Here is a 16,131-nt window from a genome sequence, read left to right as displayed (position 1 = left end):
GTTTTGTGTCGTTTGTTTCTGCCCGGGGCGTTTCCGCGCGGCGCCCGCAGGGCCGGGCTGCCTGAGCAGGGGTGCGATGCTCCCCAAAACACTCGCCATCGGAAAGCACTGGCCACGGCCTCTCGCTTGCGGCCGCAGACTCGCCGCCTCGCACCTGGGCCCTCGGGGGGATTTCTAGAGGCTCGGCTAGTCCAGAAAGTTACTTTAAAGCTTTTTCTTTTCCTTTTTCGTTTAATTGCCTGTTTATTTCCGCACAAGGAGCGCACCGGAAAAGCCGCGGCGGTGCCAGAAGCGGACAGGATATTGGCAGCGCTCGCAGTTTGCCACCTCCCATTATTTGCAGAAGCAGCCGTATTTTTCTGGAGCGAAAACAAACTCTTTCGGGCGACGCGAGAGGAAGAGCGCCTCCGGCCCTCATCCTGCCCCCTCTCCGCCATCCGCCCGCGAGCCGGGGCCGGCAGGGGCCCTGGGAGGGGCAGGCCCGGCTACCGCGCCGAGCTGCGTTCGGGCTCTGCAGCCGCCCTCGGCCCGCGCCACCGCACTGCCGCCGCTCGTCCCCCCCCCACCAGCGACGCCGAGCTTCACCACGGTCTCGCTCAAAAGCGGCGCCGGGCAGCACTAGTCCTACGAACGCCAGCCAGTGTGGAAAGAAAAGGTCATACGAAGACATCCTAACTATACCGCTTTCTTTTTTTTTTTTTTTTAACCTCGTCCTGTGTTTTCATTAGCTCATGCAGCGCAGAGGCACCTACCGCACGGTGCGTAACTTTTGCAACCCACGCCATGCGGCTGTTCCTTTCGTCCCCSCCTTGACATGGCTGGCAGTAGACGGTTGACGCATGCCGACGAAAGCGCTTCGCGGGACGGACCCGCGGTGTTTTGCTAAGCGTTCCCGTGCGTGTGGCTTCTCCCGTCCCCATACACGTGACAAGAGATGCCGACGAAGCTACTGGAATTATTCGGATCAGCCACTTCCCACACATGATACTTGCATACGCTGACAGGAGAAGACATGTTAATACGCAGCACTTCTTGGAGTTATTGCAGTGGTGCTACCATGCACCAAAATATTAATAAGCCGTGAGGTAATAACGGTTAGCATTTTAGCCAGTTAAAAAATTCTTTCAGAAGCATTAATTTGTCGGGAACATGACAAGATTATATGCGTCGTCAGAAAACTATCGTCTCATTAAAGCTGTCATCATGCAAACGCTTAGACATGCTTTACTGTAACAGCAGCAAGCGTCTTCTCGCTGCAGGAGCGAGCGCGGAGGGCAGCCAGCCCCGGGCAGGATTTGGGCTGCTTGTGGCAAGCGCCTCGGCCGCGGCGTACGCGCCGTGAGCTGGCAAAATTCGTTGCATCCAGATTTCCTCCTTTTCCTTCCCTCAGCGACCAGCGGAGAGGCTCTGCAGGTTTTAATCCCCATCTCTAAGCGCAGCGATGCGACCGGCCCCCGCTGCGTGTCTCCTCGCTAGCACRCAGGCCCCCGTGTCGCTGCAAGGCACTCGGCCACGCGTTCAAGCAAGGGAGGAAGAGGAGGAGGCAGCCCACGGCTGAACGTCGCCCTCTTCCTCACCCCGAAGGCCTGACCAAGGGATACCCCAAAGCTTCGGGTGCCAGAATAGCCTCCAACAGCTTATTTTAAGCCTTTATTACTGTAATAATGCCCTGAGGATCCTGTGCTTTGGGAGACACGAGGGCGGCGCGAGGGGCGCGAGGATTTGGGTCTCAGCCGCGCTGGTGCAGACCAGCCCTCAGCCCCTCCGACCGCACGCGTCCGCACGCGCGGTGACGCAGCCGAGACCCCCACCTGCCCCGTGGCCCATCCAACCCCTCTTGCTCTTTCGCCCCCTCTCCCTGCCACAGCTCCTGTGGTTTTAAAGAAAGACCCATATTTCTCCAGCCCCGTCTCACAGAGCTATGCAGTCATCCTAGCCTGAGCCACCGAGATCACCTTTCCCGGGCCTTCATCTCCTCCTCTTCAGCCGCCGCCGCCGGTGGCTCCAGGCGAGCGATCAAGCCCAGGAGCTGCGAGAGCCGCAACGGTGATCTCCACCACGAGGCGCTCGGCCTCGCCGGGGGCCGAGACGGCCGCCTCCGCCAGGAGCATCGCCGGAAGGACGAGCTCCTCCGAACGTCCCCCCAGCTCTCGGGAACACGGCCGCGCTCTGCGGAGTCGCTTTGTCCTGCGCACGAGCGCCCTGCTCTCTCTCTCAATCGAGTCGGTGCCCTGGGCTGACGTCCTCCCGCTTGAGTCCCTTCCCCCCAGTTCTTCTTCGTTTCATTTATTTATTTTTTATAAAAAGAACAGAAAACTGCCAAAGCGGCCCCTGTGCGCACACGCAGCCTACCTAGCTCCTTGCTGAGCGCTGCAGCACGCCGCGGCACGCGGGCGTTTCGCCTGGCGCGGCTCCGAGATGGTTTTTGCTGGGGGCATCCCGCTGTGTTGACCATTGCGCTGCTGCTGAAAGGGAACTTTTCCTCATGAAGCGTGGGGCTTAGGGCCGTTGTTTATGCTGCGACAGCTTGGAAAACGCACCGCCGTCCTTCCCGTTCCTCTCCTGAACCGCTCCGCGTTTAACAGCGCCGGCGCGGAGGCCAGCGCTGCAGCCTGCTGCACGGAGCCCTGCTGGCTGCGGAGCCAGCGGCTCCACCGCCGACCGGCRGCTTTACTGTCCTTCTCGCGCTCACGTAGATGTCGGTCGTGCAGCTAAAGCAGTTTAAATAGACCAGGACAGGTTATTTCAACAACTGTTTTCACGGATGAACTCAAGGGGGGGATTAACCTGGCAAGGAGGACGGATGACCTCTTATTTTGAGCCCAGGATGGAGACCCGAGGAAAATCGGAGCTTCCAGCTCTGCCCCCGACTCCTCAGAAGAAAAGGAGCAAGCCACCCCATCTTAGCCGCATGCAGCCGAGGTACAGTGCTATTCATATTCTCCTTAACTAGGGGCATCTCACTAAATGGCCTTTATACATGAACTGGCTCTTGCTTTGTGCCTGGAAATCCCTGTTATACCAACAAAGCTTATTAAATTCCTCTGCCAATGGCATGTTTTCCCCTTGCTGATGTTTGCGCGTGAGGGCAAAGGTGTCTGGATGAATGCAAAACGGGACGAGTCAAGAGTGCTCAGCTCGTCCTTATGGTTGCATTTCTATCACAGAGATGGTGTGTAACCTTGGGGAATAATAATGACAACAGATAACAACAAGCCCATCACACAGGGAAGTTATGAAGAAAATCAAGCTTCTCCTGTAAGAAATAAATATAAAGCAGAACAGCACTAAGGAGGGTTAAACTGGTCAACTCGGATGCGACGGAGCCAGTTAACCCCCCAAGCTTCCAGCATGCTCCTGCTCTGGCGTTTCTTTGCTGGCTCTGAAGCATCCTTTTAGCCCTTTCCATCTCTGCGGCTGCAGCCAGCCTCACACACGCGCGAACTTCCTGGGAGGTGCCGTTCTTGCAGTACAGCCAGTATCTCAAGAGCAGCTGTTGACACTAAATTTGCAGGCTGCTKTTGCAAAGGCAGGCGGCCTGCATAGGCATTACTGGCTGTTAAGGAGGAGAGCAAATCCTCCTCTTTGCCTTCCCTCTTTTTTCTGCCTGCCAGAAATGAGATCTAGATACTAAACATCTGCTTAACTTATCAGTCAAGCAGGGGCATGCTCCTCTCGCTGTTTGCAGCAGAGCCAGCCCAGAGCCACCGCCAGGGAAGGTCTCGTTTTGATATATGCCCCGGGGGGATGCACATGGCTCTGGCTTCACAGGCTGAGCAGCAGGCAGGCAGGAAAAGGAAAGCAGCAATAAGGAACATGGAGAAGCAGGGTATACAGAGCATGCACAAAATAACTGAAATCGTTCGGCAGCGTTTGCCCTCCGGTCGCGTCCACAGAGCCAGGTGGCCGGCTGTCCCGCTGGTCGAGCGGCACCAAACTGTAGCCGGAGCCTCCCGTGGGCAAGAGATGGGGAGTTAGCCCCTGCCTTCCAAAACCATAGCCTGACGCCACGGAGGTAAGAGGAGATTCACCAATCTTAGTGAAGATACAATAACGCACAGCTTGACGGCGCTGATTTCATTTAGCAAAGTGTAATGATAAATAGAGGGTAAATGGTTCATTGCATGCTAATTTCCTGCGAGAATCAGTTAGCTGTAGTTAAAAAATATATTTTTAATGTAATAATCTTGAGCTATCACTGGCTAATTGCACAGTCCCAAAGTAGAGCCAAAATCCTCAGCCAAAGATGTCACTGTTTCTCATTTAAAAATCCATTTCATCTGCTGACATCAGCAATGTGCAGCCACTTACTTACCCACCAGCGACACAGGAWCCTACACTGTTGACACCAAGGACAGGTCTAAGAGCCAAAAGAGCATTATGATATTTTGGTAAATAAAATATGCTTATTTAGCTGCCTTTAAATAAGGTGGGTGTGYTTCCTGCTGTTTGAATCCATTCAGAAATATAAGTAATGTTATTAAAATCTACGCTAACATTTAAAGCAGCAGGGAATKCAGAGATGTTGCTTCAAGGAGATTTCCATCAGTAGATTGTATTTCACATTGCACTAATACCATTTTATGAACCAGTTTCTTCTGGCTCCCTTAACCTTTGTGATAAAGATAGTTTTACTTCACCAAATTACCTAACCGGGCAACATTCAGCAGAGAGCAGTGCTGATTTCAGAGCGCAGTATGCAAAGGCCACGCTCCTCTCTCAGGTGGCCAAGAGAGACCTCCCCCTCGTTCCTACCAAAACTCGTGCTTTGCGCACAGTGGCACACCTATTCCAGCTTTTACAGGAYGTCTAATAAAGGGCGGGATAAACTTCCTGAATCAGCGGGTCGTTCTTCGGTGTGCTTTACAAATGGTCAGTAACAGCCTTCTTGGCACCACTGTGAAGGAAAAGCCCATTTTTAGATGAGGGAAATCTAGAAGGGATGTAACTTGCCCAAGTCTATTGAGAAAGTCAGCGTCAAGGGCAGGATATAAGGAAGGGAAAGCCTGTTCCTGGGCTCACGGGGCAAGTTCAGGTGTCTCTACCCCGGGCTGACACATGTCACAAGCACAGCACGAAAACGATGTGGGAGAGCTGTTATCTGCCTCTCTGCCATACTTTTGCTCCACCCTGTGGCTCGTTATATTTGGTTCCATTTGTATTTGATACAAAAACCTTTCCAAAAGGCTCCTTGTCAATATGTGAAGCACCAAAAAACTGCGGCATTGTGTAAGTACCAATAGCTAGAGACTTTTTTTTTTTTTTGGGGGGGGGGGGCTGCCTTTACCTCCGAGGTGTAGCTCAGCATCTTACTAAGCTCTACGCAGCAGCTGAGATGTGGCACCTTAGTCCAGCAGCTGTAGCACCCATGGGATCTAGCCATGGGTACCATGCGAGTCTTTCACAATGCTGATATCAAAGCAGCAGCTTCTCAGAAACAACACATCATAATTAAACCAACTGGAGAAGTGTTTAGTGCCAGGCTGCATCCTGAGGATGACAGTAGTACCGTGGCGCTAAATAAGGCAGTTCCACATGGTGCCAAACTGCTTACTGCGTACCTTGCCTGCTCACTGTTTACCTTCTTAAAAGCAAGCTCCAGACTTTGTCCAACCTTCCCGCCGTCTGGCAGAGCCGGCATAAGCTGTTCTCAGGAAGAGCAGCAAGCAGCATGGTTGCGGCACGGAGAGAAGCATAAGGAAAGTGAGTGATGAAATGTTGATGCCAAACAGTATTTCAGAGCTGAGGAACCGCAAGCACAGTCCACACTGTCCATCCCACACCGATGTCCCCATACCTCTGTCCCGTCACATTCACCGGTGGCATTTTGATGCAGTGCAAGCTGAGAGCAGGCTTGCAGTCATTGCAGGTGCAAGGTGGATGCGAYGGGACAGAGGTACGGGGACATCGGTGTGGGACGGACACGGGCACCGGACTTTGGCACACACTCACTGCTGGTCACATTCCTGCCACATTCACGCCGTGGGTGAATGTCAGAGGTGTCCTGCCCTGTCGGCCCCATGGGTTTGCTATGTTCGTCCTTCCCTGCTCACTGAAGTGGCACTGGACGAATCTGCGCAGGTGGATTTGCCGTACCTCTTGCTGTGACCACTTAGTTGTGGAGCAAAGCTCAGTAGAGACAAGCCCCCAAGCAAGGCAGCAAAGAAGGTGCAGGAACACCTTCACCTGCAATTCCCCACAACGATAAGCATCAAGGGCAACTTACAGGTTTTACTGGTACCAGCTTAGCACACATTGGCCAGGGTGGCTGGGGACCAGGCTTTTCTGCTGGTCAAGTATTGGGAAGGTTGTTTTAACTTTGTGTTATACTTTTCTGGAAGCCCAAAGCTAAACATTTTTCCTACTACTATCATTTTTCATGGGACAGGGCTAACAGTCTAAATTAACAGGGCTAACTTTCTTTGCTTTCTTTCTCTGCACCAGCTTTCTCTCACTTGTACTGGGCATGGACATAGATTCAGAGGGAGAAATGACATCTACTTGAACAAATTCCACCTTGGGGGTGGATGTCCATATTCCTCAAGCTGGAGAAGCAAAGCACAGGTAGTTCTAGTCCCCAGTAGGATCCATCTTCATTTGTCTGGTAGTAAAAAACACAAACACTCAAGAAATCTTTGCTGGAACTAGGAGCTACTGCCTCTCTGCACAATGTCAAATCAACACAGAAAGCTGCTGAAATTGGACATTTGCTCTGTCATTGGCTTTACTGTACCCCATTCCTCGCCTCATTTGCACACAATCTTTGTAAACTGGAACCTGAGGCACATACCTTGACTCTGAGGTGTTTGTAAAGTACATGCTGGACTCTCAATATGATAGTAGGCTGGTGGGCTATTAGAGAAATTAAACGAGCTCTTTAGTATCTAATGAAAGATACCCGAGAAAGAGGTCATCATTAGGACTGTGTTGTGTCTGCCCCAGAACTGCAAACCCAGCTCTCACAAGTGGGTGAGGAGGGGCCAGGAAAAGGACAGAACAAAAAGTAGGCGTGTGCACACGCACAAGAGGGAGAAAAATCGTAATTCTCTGCTTCGCAGCATGTCACACCTGTTAAAGTAAGGTCCTGGGTTAGCCCTCGGTGGCTGTAGCCTAGGTAATAGCAATAAGCTTGAAAGTTTTGTTAGTGCAGCTATACTTATGTAAAAAAGACTCTGTTTCTGATGAATCCACACACTTTTTCTCCCCTTAAAAAAAAAGAGGCAATAACAAGTACATCTAAGGCAACCTACCTTCCCCAGCCCTCCGAGGGCTGCGGGGGGAAGATTTATGCATATAAAAGCATCTATCCAACCTCATCCCGGAATCCCGAGGTGGGAGGGGAAATCAAGTACTGTAATGAAACGGTGTTGCTAGCTTCAGAGGAAATGGCCTTAGCCAGAGAAGTCACTGCAGCAGCAGTGGTAACCAGCCGAAATAAGGCGCATCTTGCCTGCCACATGAAAGGCCAAGGACTAGCTGGATTTGCTGGCAGGAGGAGAGGGAGACGAGGAAGTCTGTGCATGAGGAAAGATTAACAGCAGCTCGTTTCAGATAGGGCGCGCAGCCATATTTCTCCTTTACGGCGCAAACGGGGCAGAGAGGCTAAAGATGCGGCAGAGAGAGGGGCAGGGTGACTGCACAGGTGAGCAGCAGGGGAGGGAAGAAGCCTTCCAGCAAGAAGGTAATTACGATGCCTAGCTTTCTTATTTGGAGAAAGTTACAGTGACAGCACAGAGTCTGCATGACCCAAGTTTCCAGGATTCGGGGGCTACCAGCTTGCTGCTTTCTATCCAGAGATGGCGTTCCTCACCGGCACAACAGCCGGGCAGGAAGGGCAGAGCAGCTTCGGGAAACGAGGTGGCAAGGTCAACGGCCCTCTACTATTACCATCGTGTTTTAAAGGATCTCCTGTCATTCAGGTAACCGAGACCAGGGGAAAAATTCAAACCCAGCGCCACAAGGGGGACGGAGGGACTAGACCTGCTTCCCGTCAGCGCGGAGGAGCAGATGCATTTCCATGGAGCTGTTATGCCTGGGCTCCATCACGCTCATGGGTGCAGTATAACTGATATCTGCATGAGTAGCCAGACTTTTTACATTAAAAAAATTGTGGCTGGCTATAGCCAAGATGGCTTAAAAATAGATTATTTCACTGTTGCGAACTAAAACACAAGTAGGGTAGCACTCATTTTATTAATTTATCGAATAAACACTAGTGAGGTTAGATACTGTCTGTGGCTTTGGCTTCTTTTTCCACAGCATTCAAAGCAATTACTTTCATGAAAGCAAATGGTCCATTTAGTTGGAGGATCTGTAAGGCAGAAATGAGATCAGATTCCTGAACAGATGTGCCCTCCTCTAGAGGGATTCGGTGCCTGTTAGGCTTCAAGCTGACACCAGACAGAGAAAACACCTCTTAACTGACGACTTCACTAAGTCTGAGCTGCACAGCGTAGCTGGCTCTTAATCAGAGTGCAAGTCCAATATCATCAAAACGAGTGGAAGGACCTATCAGTTTAAAGCATTTCACATACCAAGGAACGGGAAAGCAGGAAGGACTCCTTTGTCATCGGGAAGGGAGTGGCACCACCAAAAACCCATCCCAAACTCACTAAAAGAAAGTGAGCTCCCCCTTCCTCCCCAGCTCTGGAGAAGAAAAATCCCATTGCTCATTTCTAGCACTACTGCATTACTGCACATGGAGACCCGAAAAGGTTAGGGGGCAGAAGGGAGCAGAAAACACATTTTGCAAGCGTACACATGATTTAAAACCTCCCCATGGTTGTTGCTACACATCACATGAAACACCTGACCGATCGCCTGCCCCCCCCCCCCAATCTAGTTCAATCCCAGTTCAAGTCAGCAGTAGGGCAGAGCTGGTGTCAGACCAGTCATGACTATGACCGCGCTGCCGACCTGCGGCTCGGCTCAGGCTCCAGGAACGCTGCAAAGCCCTGCCGACCAAACCGAGCCCAGCTTCGCCGGTTATCTCCTGCAAGACAGGGCGTGCATCCATGGCAGTATCATTCAGAGTAACACCCTGGACTTTCCCCTGTCACTCATATCTGGCTGGCAAAGTCCCAGCTTTCCCCCTGCCCTCCTGGGAGAGCAGGGCAGGCATTAGTCTGGCATCCTCGTGCTCCATATGCCTGCCCGCACACCCAGGCCAGCACTGCCAGAGGTCTCCCCTCCTCTGTGCACCTACCCTCACCTACGCTCGCAGGCTCAGCAGAGCCCTGACGCAACGAGGCGCAAAGCGTAAYCCGCATCCGCTCGCCCTTGGAGACAGCCCCTCCGGGTAAGCCACGGTGCAAGTCGGCACAGGGAAGCTCGCGCTCGCTTGCTGCTGCCAATTCTGTACCTGCTTCGCAGCTAAGCACGAGCCTGAAGCCTTAGGGCTGCGCATGCCTCAGCCTGGCAGCTCTTCCATGCCCCGAATTAGCAGGCACGGGAACTGTTTGAAGTCCCTCCAGCCTTTCGATGGCCTGACACACAGCTCCTTTGCCATAAGCAGTCCCGGGGATGCACCCAGCTGGGACTCCCATGCTGCCATCCAGAATGTGTGCTCACGCGCGCCACGAGACAGCGTCCTAGCTGCCTGCGTCTGTGCCCATGTGTTCATCTGGCAACGTCCCCACTCCCAAGCTGCTTGACAAGGTCTCAGCTGCCAGGCAATGATGCATTGAGACAGGAGGCCTGAACAGGACTGTAAATAACATTTCTTCTGCCTTCCTCTTCCAGTACAGGGAAAAGAATGAACCATCTCTTACCTGATGACTGCTGCTATGCAGTCTCAGTCCATCCTCTCTTCTTAAAATAGTCCACACAGTAAAGAGCAATTGTTAAACGAGACATTTATTCTGCCCATCAGCTTCAACAGATGCTAAGGAAAATTCAAAGGTACTTGACAAAATCTCTAGCAAACCCAGTCTGCTGGGAGAGGGGATCAAATATCCCAATTATTCACGAGCAAAAGGTAGAGAGGGCAAAACCAAGGGATAACATTTATTACTGAAGCAAATGAAGTTAGCCTGCAGTTGTTGTGGAGTGTGTACACAGTAGACACTTTCCTGTGGGGTTTTACTTAGGACACTTTCATGAAAAAGAAGATATATCAACACAAACATGCACTGAGAAAGTGAAGATATACTCGTCTATGGAGGGAGAAGGGAATCCACACTCAGCATTGGTAGTAGACACAAATGGTTTTCCGATCTGTAGGGATATGCTTTTTCTTTTCCCCCAGCAGGTTGGGGGGGTAGTTTAAAAAAAAACAAAAAAAAAAAACAAAAAAACCCACCTTTGACTTCACAAGAGCTTCTAGTAACATAAAACACTCCTGCTGTGTTAGAGATCATGCTGTGCGTAATGGCCTGCTTACACCAGGAGATGAGGGCGATGCTGCTGGCAGGGCACAATACAGCAGAGAGCACGCGCACGCATTTCAAACCACCAGCTACATGTCAGCCTACAAACGCCTTACCAGGAGAGGTGGACAGAAGTGTAGGCTTATTTCTCACTCAAGAATGAATATGATGCTGACTTGGAGAGCACATGCTACACCTGCTTTTGACCCCAGACTCATTTTTTGTGGAATTTTATCCAAGTGTCTCGATTTCCAGCATTACAGCTGCAAAAGGACAGTGAGCACGAGCATCAAGAGAAAAAACACAAAGCTTCTGCCTAGGCAGGCTGTAACAGAGAACATTCCTAAGCCTCAAAATTTTGCAGACATTTCCTCCTGATTATATGATGTTCTTCATTTGGAATAAATTATTTACTGCGTATTTATTTAGTTGTGAGCATGACAGGCAGGAGAACCAACCCACCCCCCCCCCMAAAAAAAAAAAAAACCTTACAGCTACAGTTCATGCCACCCATCCCCATATATTCAGAAGTATTCTATTACTTAGAGTCAGGGTCAGCTTTAAACATAGACGACATAAGACCAAGCTGCACTTCGCTTTTAACTAAAGCCAAGGGGCTCCCTTCTCTGCTCTGGGCTCTGAAGATCTTATGCACCACTTCTGTCAGGAGCATCTAGGATGAAACACCATCATCTATAGATCCCAGCTCAGTCCATTTGCAGCCCTTTCCTCATCTCACAGCTCATCAAGATCAAAGCTCCAAATAATACACCTATCTCACAACATGAGACCAACTGCACTGCCAGGGAGACAGAGATTTCTTGAATAAAGGGAAAAGTGGTAGCTACCTCCTGCAAGGATCTAAATGCCCTCCTGCCCCTTTTTTTTTCTTCTCCCCTTTTTCTTTTTTTTGTCTCCAAGCATGGGCCAGGGAGAAGGGAACGGGTGGTATGCATGAAGGAGGCGCAATAGCTGCCTCTGGGGCAACACCCTATCCCTGTGCAAAACGTCCTTCTGAAATAGGTCTCAGCTTCTGGCCAGTGAAAAGTGAGGTAAAGCTAGCTACAAGGGCAACAGGAGAAAGAGATGTGTCTTTACCTGTGTCTTGCTCTCCTCAATCCTACTCCTCCATTCAAAGCCTCTGCAATGACACCAGTTCCTCTCAACGTGGAGTCAACACCTGGCAAACATCAGAAGAACTCTCTGCCTCAGCTTATTTTGTTCTCATGGTGGGGTGGGAGATGCATTCTCAGTAATATGTATCCAATGTTATGAGAAATGGCAGTAAGGGGGTCTGCTCCACCACCCAGGGAACCACAGCTTGAAATAATCCTCTAAAGAGCACTTGTGCTATGCTGAAGCACCCCTCCTAAACATATGTAAAAAGCAATGGATCTTTACAGTTCATTTTCTTTTCAGGATTGGGGGGTAGGTGGAAGGGGGCAGAGAGGGGGGAGATAGACATCCCTTGCTCTAATCACCTATGTGAGAGTAGCTCTAAGAAAGAGACACCAACCCTTTTGCATTCCCTAGAGATGCTTTTGGTGCACATGCTATCTTTTATAGACAGTCTTTAGACTCCACTAGATGCGCTAAGCACCATATGTTTTAAATTCGAACATTATGAACTGGATTAACTACCACCTGTTGAAATTCAATAGCTCACCTTAAGCAGGTCAGACTATGCAGTCATAATGGCTCCTTTTTAATTCTACTATCAATAGATGTAGTGTTTTTCACAAACTGACCTACTTTTTCACATCATGTTATCCAGGTCAGAAAATAACAAAGCCTCCTCAGATAAAAAAAATATAAATAATTGCTTTTTGTTCAACAAAACACTTGTTTGTTTGTGGGCAAATCTTTCATAAACAAGTCTTCAACATCCACTTAGTACAAAAAAATCTCATCACCRAGGATGATTCATTATACATGGTGATTGTAATAATATCTAAGTAAAGACTGAGCAAACAACTCATCAATACCAACAAGGTGGTTCAGACTAGGGAAATACTTKCCTGACACTAGAATTCCTCCTCTGAATTCAAGCCTTTGAAATTAAAAATTTCATGAAAAATGTTTTTAATCCCTTATTCATTAGGGTGACTGAAAAGTTGCATCCATCTGCTCGCTATAGCAAGAAAGGCAATTGCATTAAACAATGCAGTCAGCATCTTGGATCTGAACACTACCTGTACTTCATTAAACCTTGAGTCTAGATCAAGCTCCAGAAGAAAAACTGAAGCAACTCATCACTCAGTCTCACTAGAGGCAAGCATGGCAGGAAAAGCTAATATTAGAATGGTAGCAAGGGTATAAATCTGAATTGAGTGTACTGTGAAACTGCACCCTAACTATATATTGCTAATGAAATATAGACCTGCTCTCCTGCCTTTCTTCCTTGCTTCAGATGAAGCAGCTATGCTGCGCCAAATTATTTGGCTAAATTTGACCAAAATCAGTGGGGCAAGAGGTATGTGTGTGACAATGCTTTCAGTCAGACTAAAAAATGGATTCAAATCACTGAGTGGTCACAAAGTCCCATGCAAGCTGAAGAGCAAGAATACACGGCTTGGGATAGTAACTCCAAATTACAAACCACACCCTGGAAAAAAAAAGACATCCCAAAATTTCACACAAAAGTTTCRTATTTGTGGGTAGATATTGTAAACAGAAATAGTTGTGCTTACTCTTCTTCCTGAACAAGATGACATTGCTAATTTAAAATAGGTGCTACAACCAAACCTAGGACATCCATTAATAAATCTGGTCCTACAAAAACCCTTCAGTGATTAAATTCAAAATCCCACAGGAGGTTTTGGGTGCCTTTTTTTTKGGGGGGGGGGGAAGGAAGGGGAAGGAAAGGAGGGGACGGAGAGAAGGGGAAGGGAAGTCACTTGTTTGACTGGCTTCACCTCCCACAGACTTGCTTCCTCTGCTTTTAGGAATGCACTGACTATTTGCAGTCTAACAGTAACATCCTCCCTAACTGAATACATCCAACAGATAGAAAATACTTAAACTGATATTATACCTAACACCTCAACGCTTTTCCAAATAAAATAGCCAAATTCTAATCTTTCGCTTCAGTTTGACATCCCTTGAGAATCTTTAGCGCTACAGTAGTATTATTAACACCCTTGTGAATCCTTTCCAGTTTTCTCCATCTGTCTGACTTTCCCCCTTKACCCTCCCACCATGCAATGGTTGGTATTCTCTGCAGATGCTTGTGAACCAACTGCCAGTGACCACATATTTGCAGTTAGCATACATCTCTGGAAGAATATTTAACCTGAATTGACAGCTACATCAGCTAAGACGTGAAGTAAGCAGTCAGCTCTTCATACTGGTGCTACCAAACAACATTACCAGAAAGTTCCCCCCAGAAATTCATCCCTGATTGTGCTGTATTTTTAAATCAGTTTTGCTCCCAGAATTCAATACATATACAGTTAGTTCTGTTTTTCACATCCAACAGGACTAGGCTCCCACATCCTCCAGAAACACCATTGCCTCATGTTCAGTTGGCTACTGAATATGTTGTACAAACAACCACCACCCTTAAACGTATAATTTTTAATAGGCTAAACTGCTAAAATAWACTGTTATTGTCACCCCATACTGCATTCATAATCCAGGATGTATTTTTGACCGGGTGGGTGAATAACTTGTTAACGGTTATACCAGATCAGCTATTCAAAGTGATACGCACTAAATAGCTGTTAAAAAAAAGAGGAGAGAGAGAGTGCGCACGCTGACGCTCTCTTGCACGCCAAGCGACCAGTCTGCCATCCTTCCAGAATTTTAGCAGCTGAACTAAGACAGTAACTGCCTCAGATTCACAATTCTTACTACTTGCCGCTCTACCTAACTGCGGTGCAGCCTACTAAACCGAGTTAACTTTTCACTATTTCTGGTTTTGGCTTACTTTTTATACTTTATTTGCTTAGTGAATTTTGCCAAATAGTTTGGCGTTTCTCTTGCACTAGCCAATGCTGCACTAGCTGATGCTGCACTGTTAATGTCCTGATTGCCAGTGAGAGAGAAATCTTCCATTTTAAACATCAACCTGGTGGCAGCTTCCAGTTCAACAGACTACTGGAAGCAGGAATACCCAAAGAATCACTCTGTACATACCATGTTTCTTACGTCCTTCCCAAAGCATCAGCTAATGGATATTGTCAGAGACAATAAAGGGCTGGATGGATCCATGATCTAACTCAATTAAGCATCACTTAAGAAAATAAACATATGAACACTAATATTAATACTTTTATCTTCAGCAAGTTATTTTTCTAAATAAAATATGAAATGTTGCCTTTAAAATCCATTTTAGTCATGCTTTCAAGAGCTACCAGTCAACTTCGATACAGCCATACAAGGGAGACCAACCTCATGTCTGAAGTTCTCTCACAGTACATCTAATTTTGTTTCTGGGAGCAACACAAAAAAGAAGGCTTGTCCAAGACAAAGCGTCCAACTTGAGCAAAAAAAATAAGATTTTGTATTTACTCTTGAGAAAATAGCAACTAAATACAGCTGCTAACATAAAGATCTAAAAAATAGCTTTTCACATGCACAAGCTATAAAAGACTTTATAAAATAATTYAGAAAATTGAATGTAGACATACATGCAATGACATGCCTTAAACAGATGGTCAATCTTTGAATATGTTTGTCACAAACTAATAGCAAGCCATGTCACCTCCATCCCTCCAACCAGTAGAATTAAACTCCTCCCAGGAACATGTCCACATGACAAGTTGTTTCTAGTATTCAGAATTTCAGCCGTAATCGAACTGTTCAAGAAATAATGGAATTGCTATGGGGGGGGGGGGAGGGAATGTTAGAAAGCAAAGTTCAGCCTGTTTTTCTCAGATGTGAAAGAGGAACCTGAAGTCATTTCTTCCTCAAGTATGGGAATGTTTTAATCAGTATTACGTCTCTCTTGCTTTTATTGCACATAAGCCATAACTTCTTTCAACAGATAGTGCAGTGTGTGTGACTTCAGATTTCTTCTTTGTTACTGTTAAATTAGGCAATATTTAAGTATAATGGTATTTGCTTTCCCCACACCTCCAAATACCAAAAGTTGGGTAAGAATTTATGTTTTTAAATATTACAGGTTCCACAATATACTGTAGATAAAAGGTAAGTGTGCATATTAAGGATTTTGTAAGATTCTGAACATTCCTGTATCTGTAGACAAAAAAAAAAAAGAAAAGAAAAAATTCTCCAAAGAAATGAAGTTATTTAAAATAAATCAGTATTTGTTTGTCAATAACTTTCTTTGGCTTACCTTTGGTAATCTCACCCAACAAGTAGGATTTTACAGACCCAACAGGACCACCACTTATTTGAATGAAAAGAAAGTTTAGGACACCCAACAGCAATAAAATGTTTGAGCTGTTATCAACCTGTGGGTTAGCTAACTCCAGGTGACTCATTTCCCCACCAGTCAGCTGCAGAGGAAGCAGCCCAGGCAACTGAGTGTAAAAAGACAAGCTGCAATATCTATTTGGTAAATGCACGCAGCCTTCTGACTGCTGGCTGATTTTCTCCGTAAGCGATACCCAAAGCTGCAAATACAGACAGCTAACAGGGCCACTAGCAGCTACTGCTCACTCCASTCAAAATGCGTGATGGCCATGTGGCAATGTGTGAAAAGGGGGAATCGCACTGATCAAAACACAATTCTTCAGTTACTTTTTAAAACACACCATTGCAGGTAACTGGATCATAACTATTCTGTCAGCCCCTCCTC

Source organism: Apteryx rowi, unplaced genomic scaffold (genome assembly GCF_003343035.1).
Source record: "Apteryx rowi isolate R43461 unplaced genomic scaffold, aptRow1 scaffold_169, whole genome shotgun sequence".
In the NCBI taxonomy this organism is placed as follows: Eukaryota; Metazoa; Chordata; class Aves; order Apterygiformes; family Apterygidae; genus Apteryx; species Apteryx rowi.
This window is presented reverse-complemented; position numbering follows the sequence as displayed.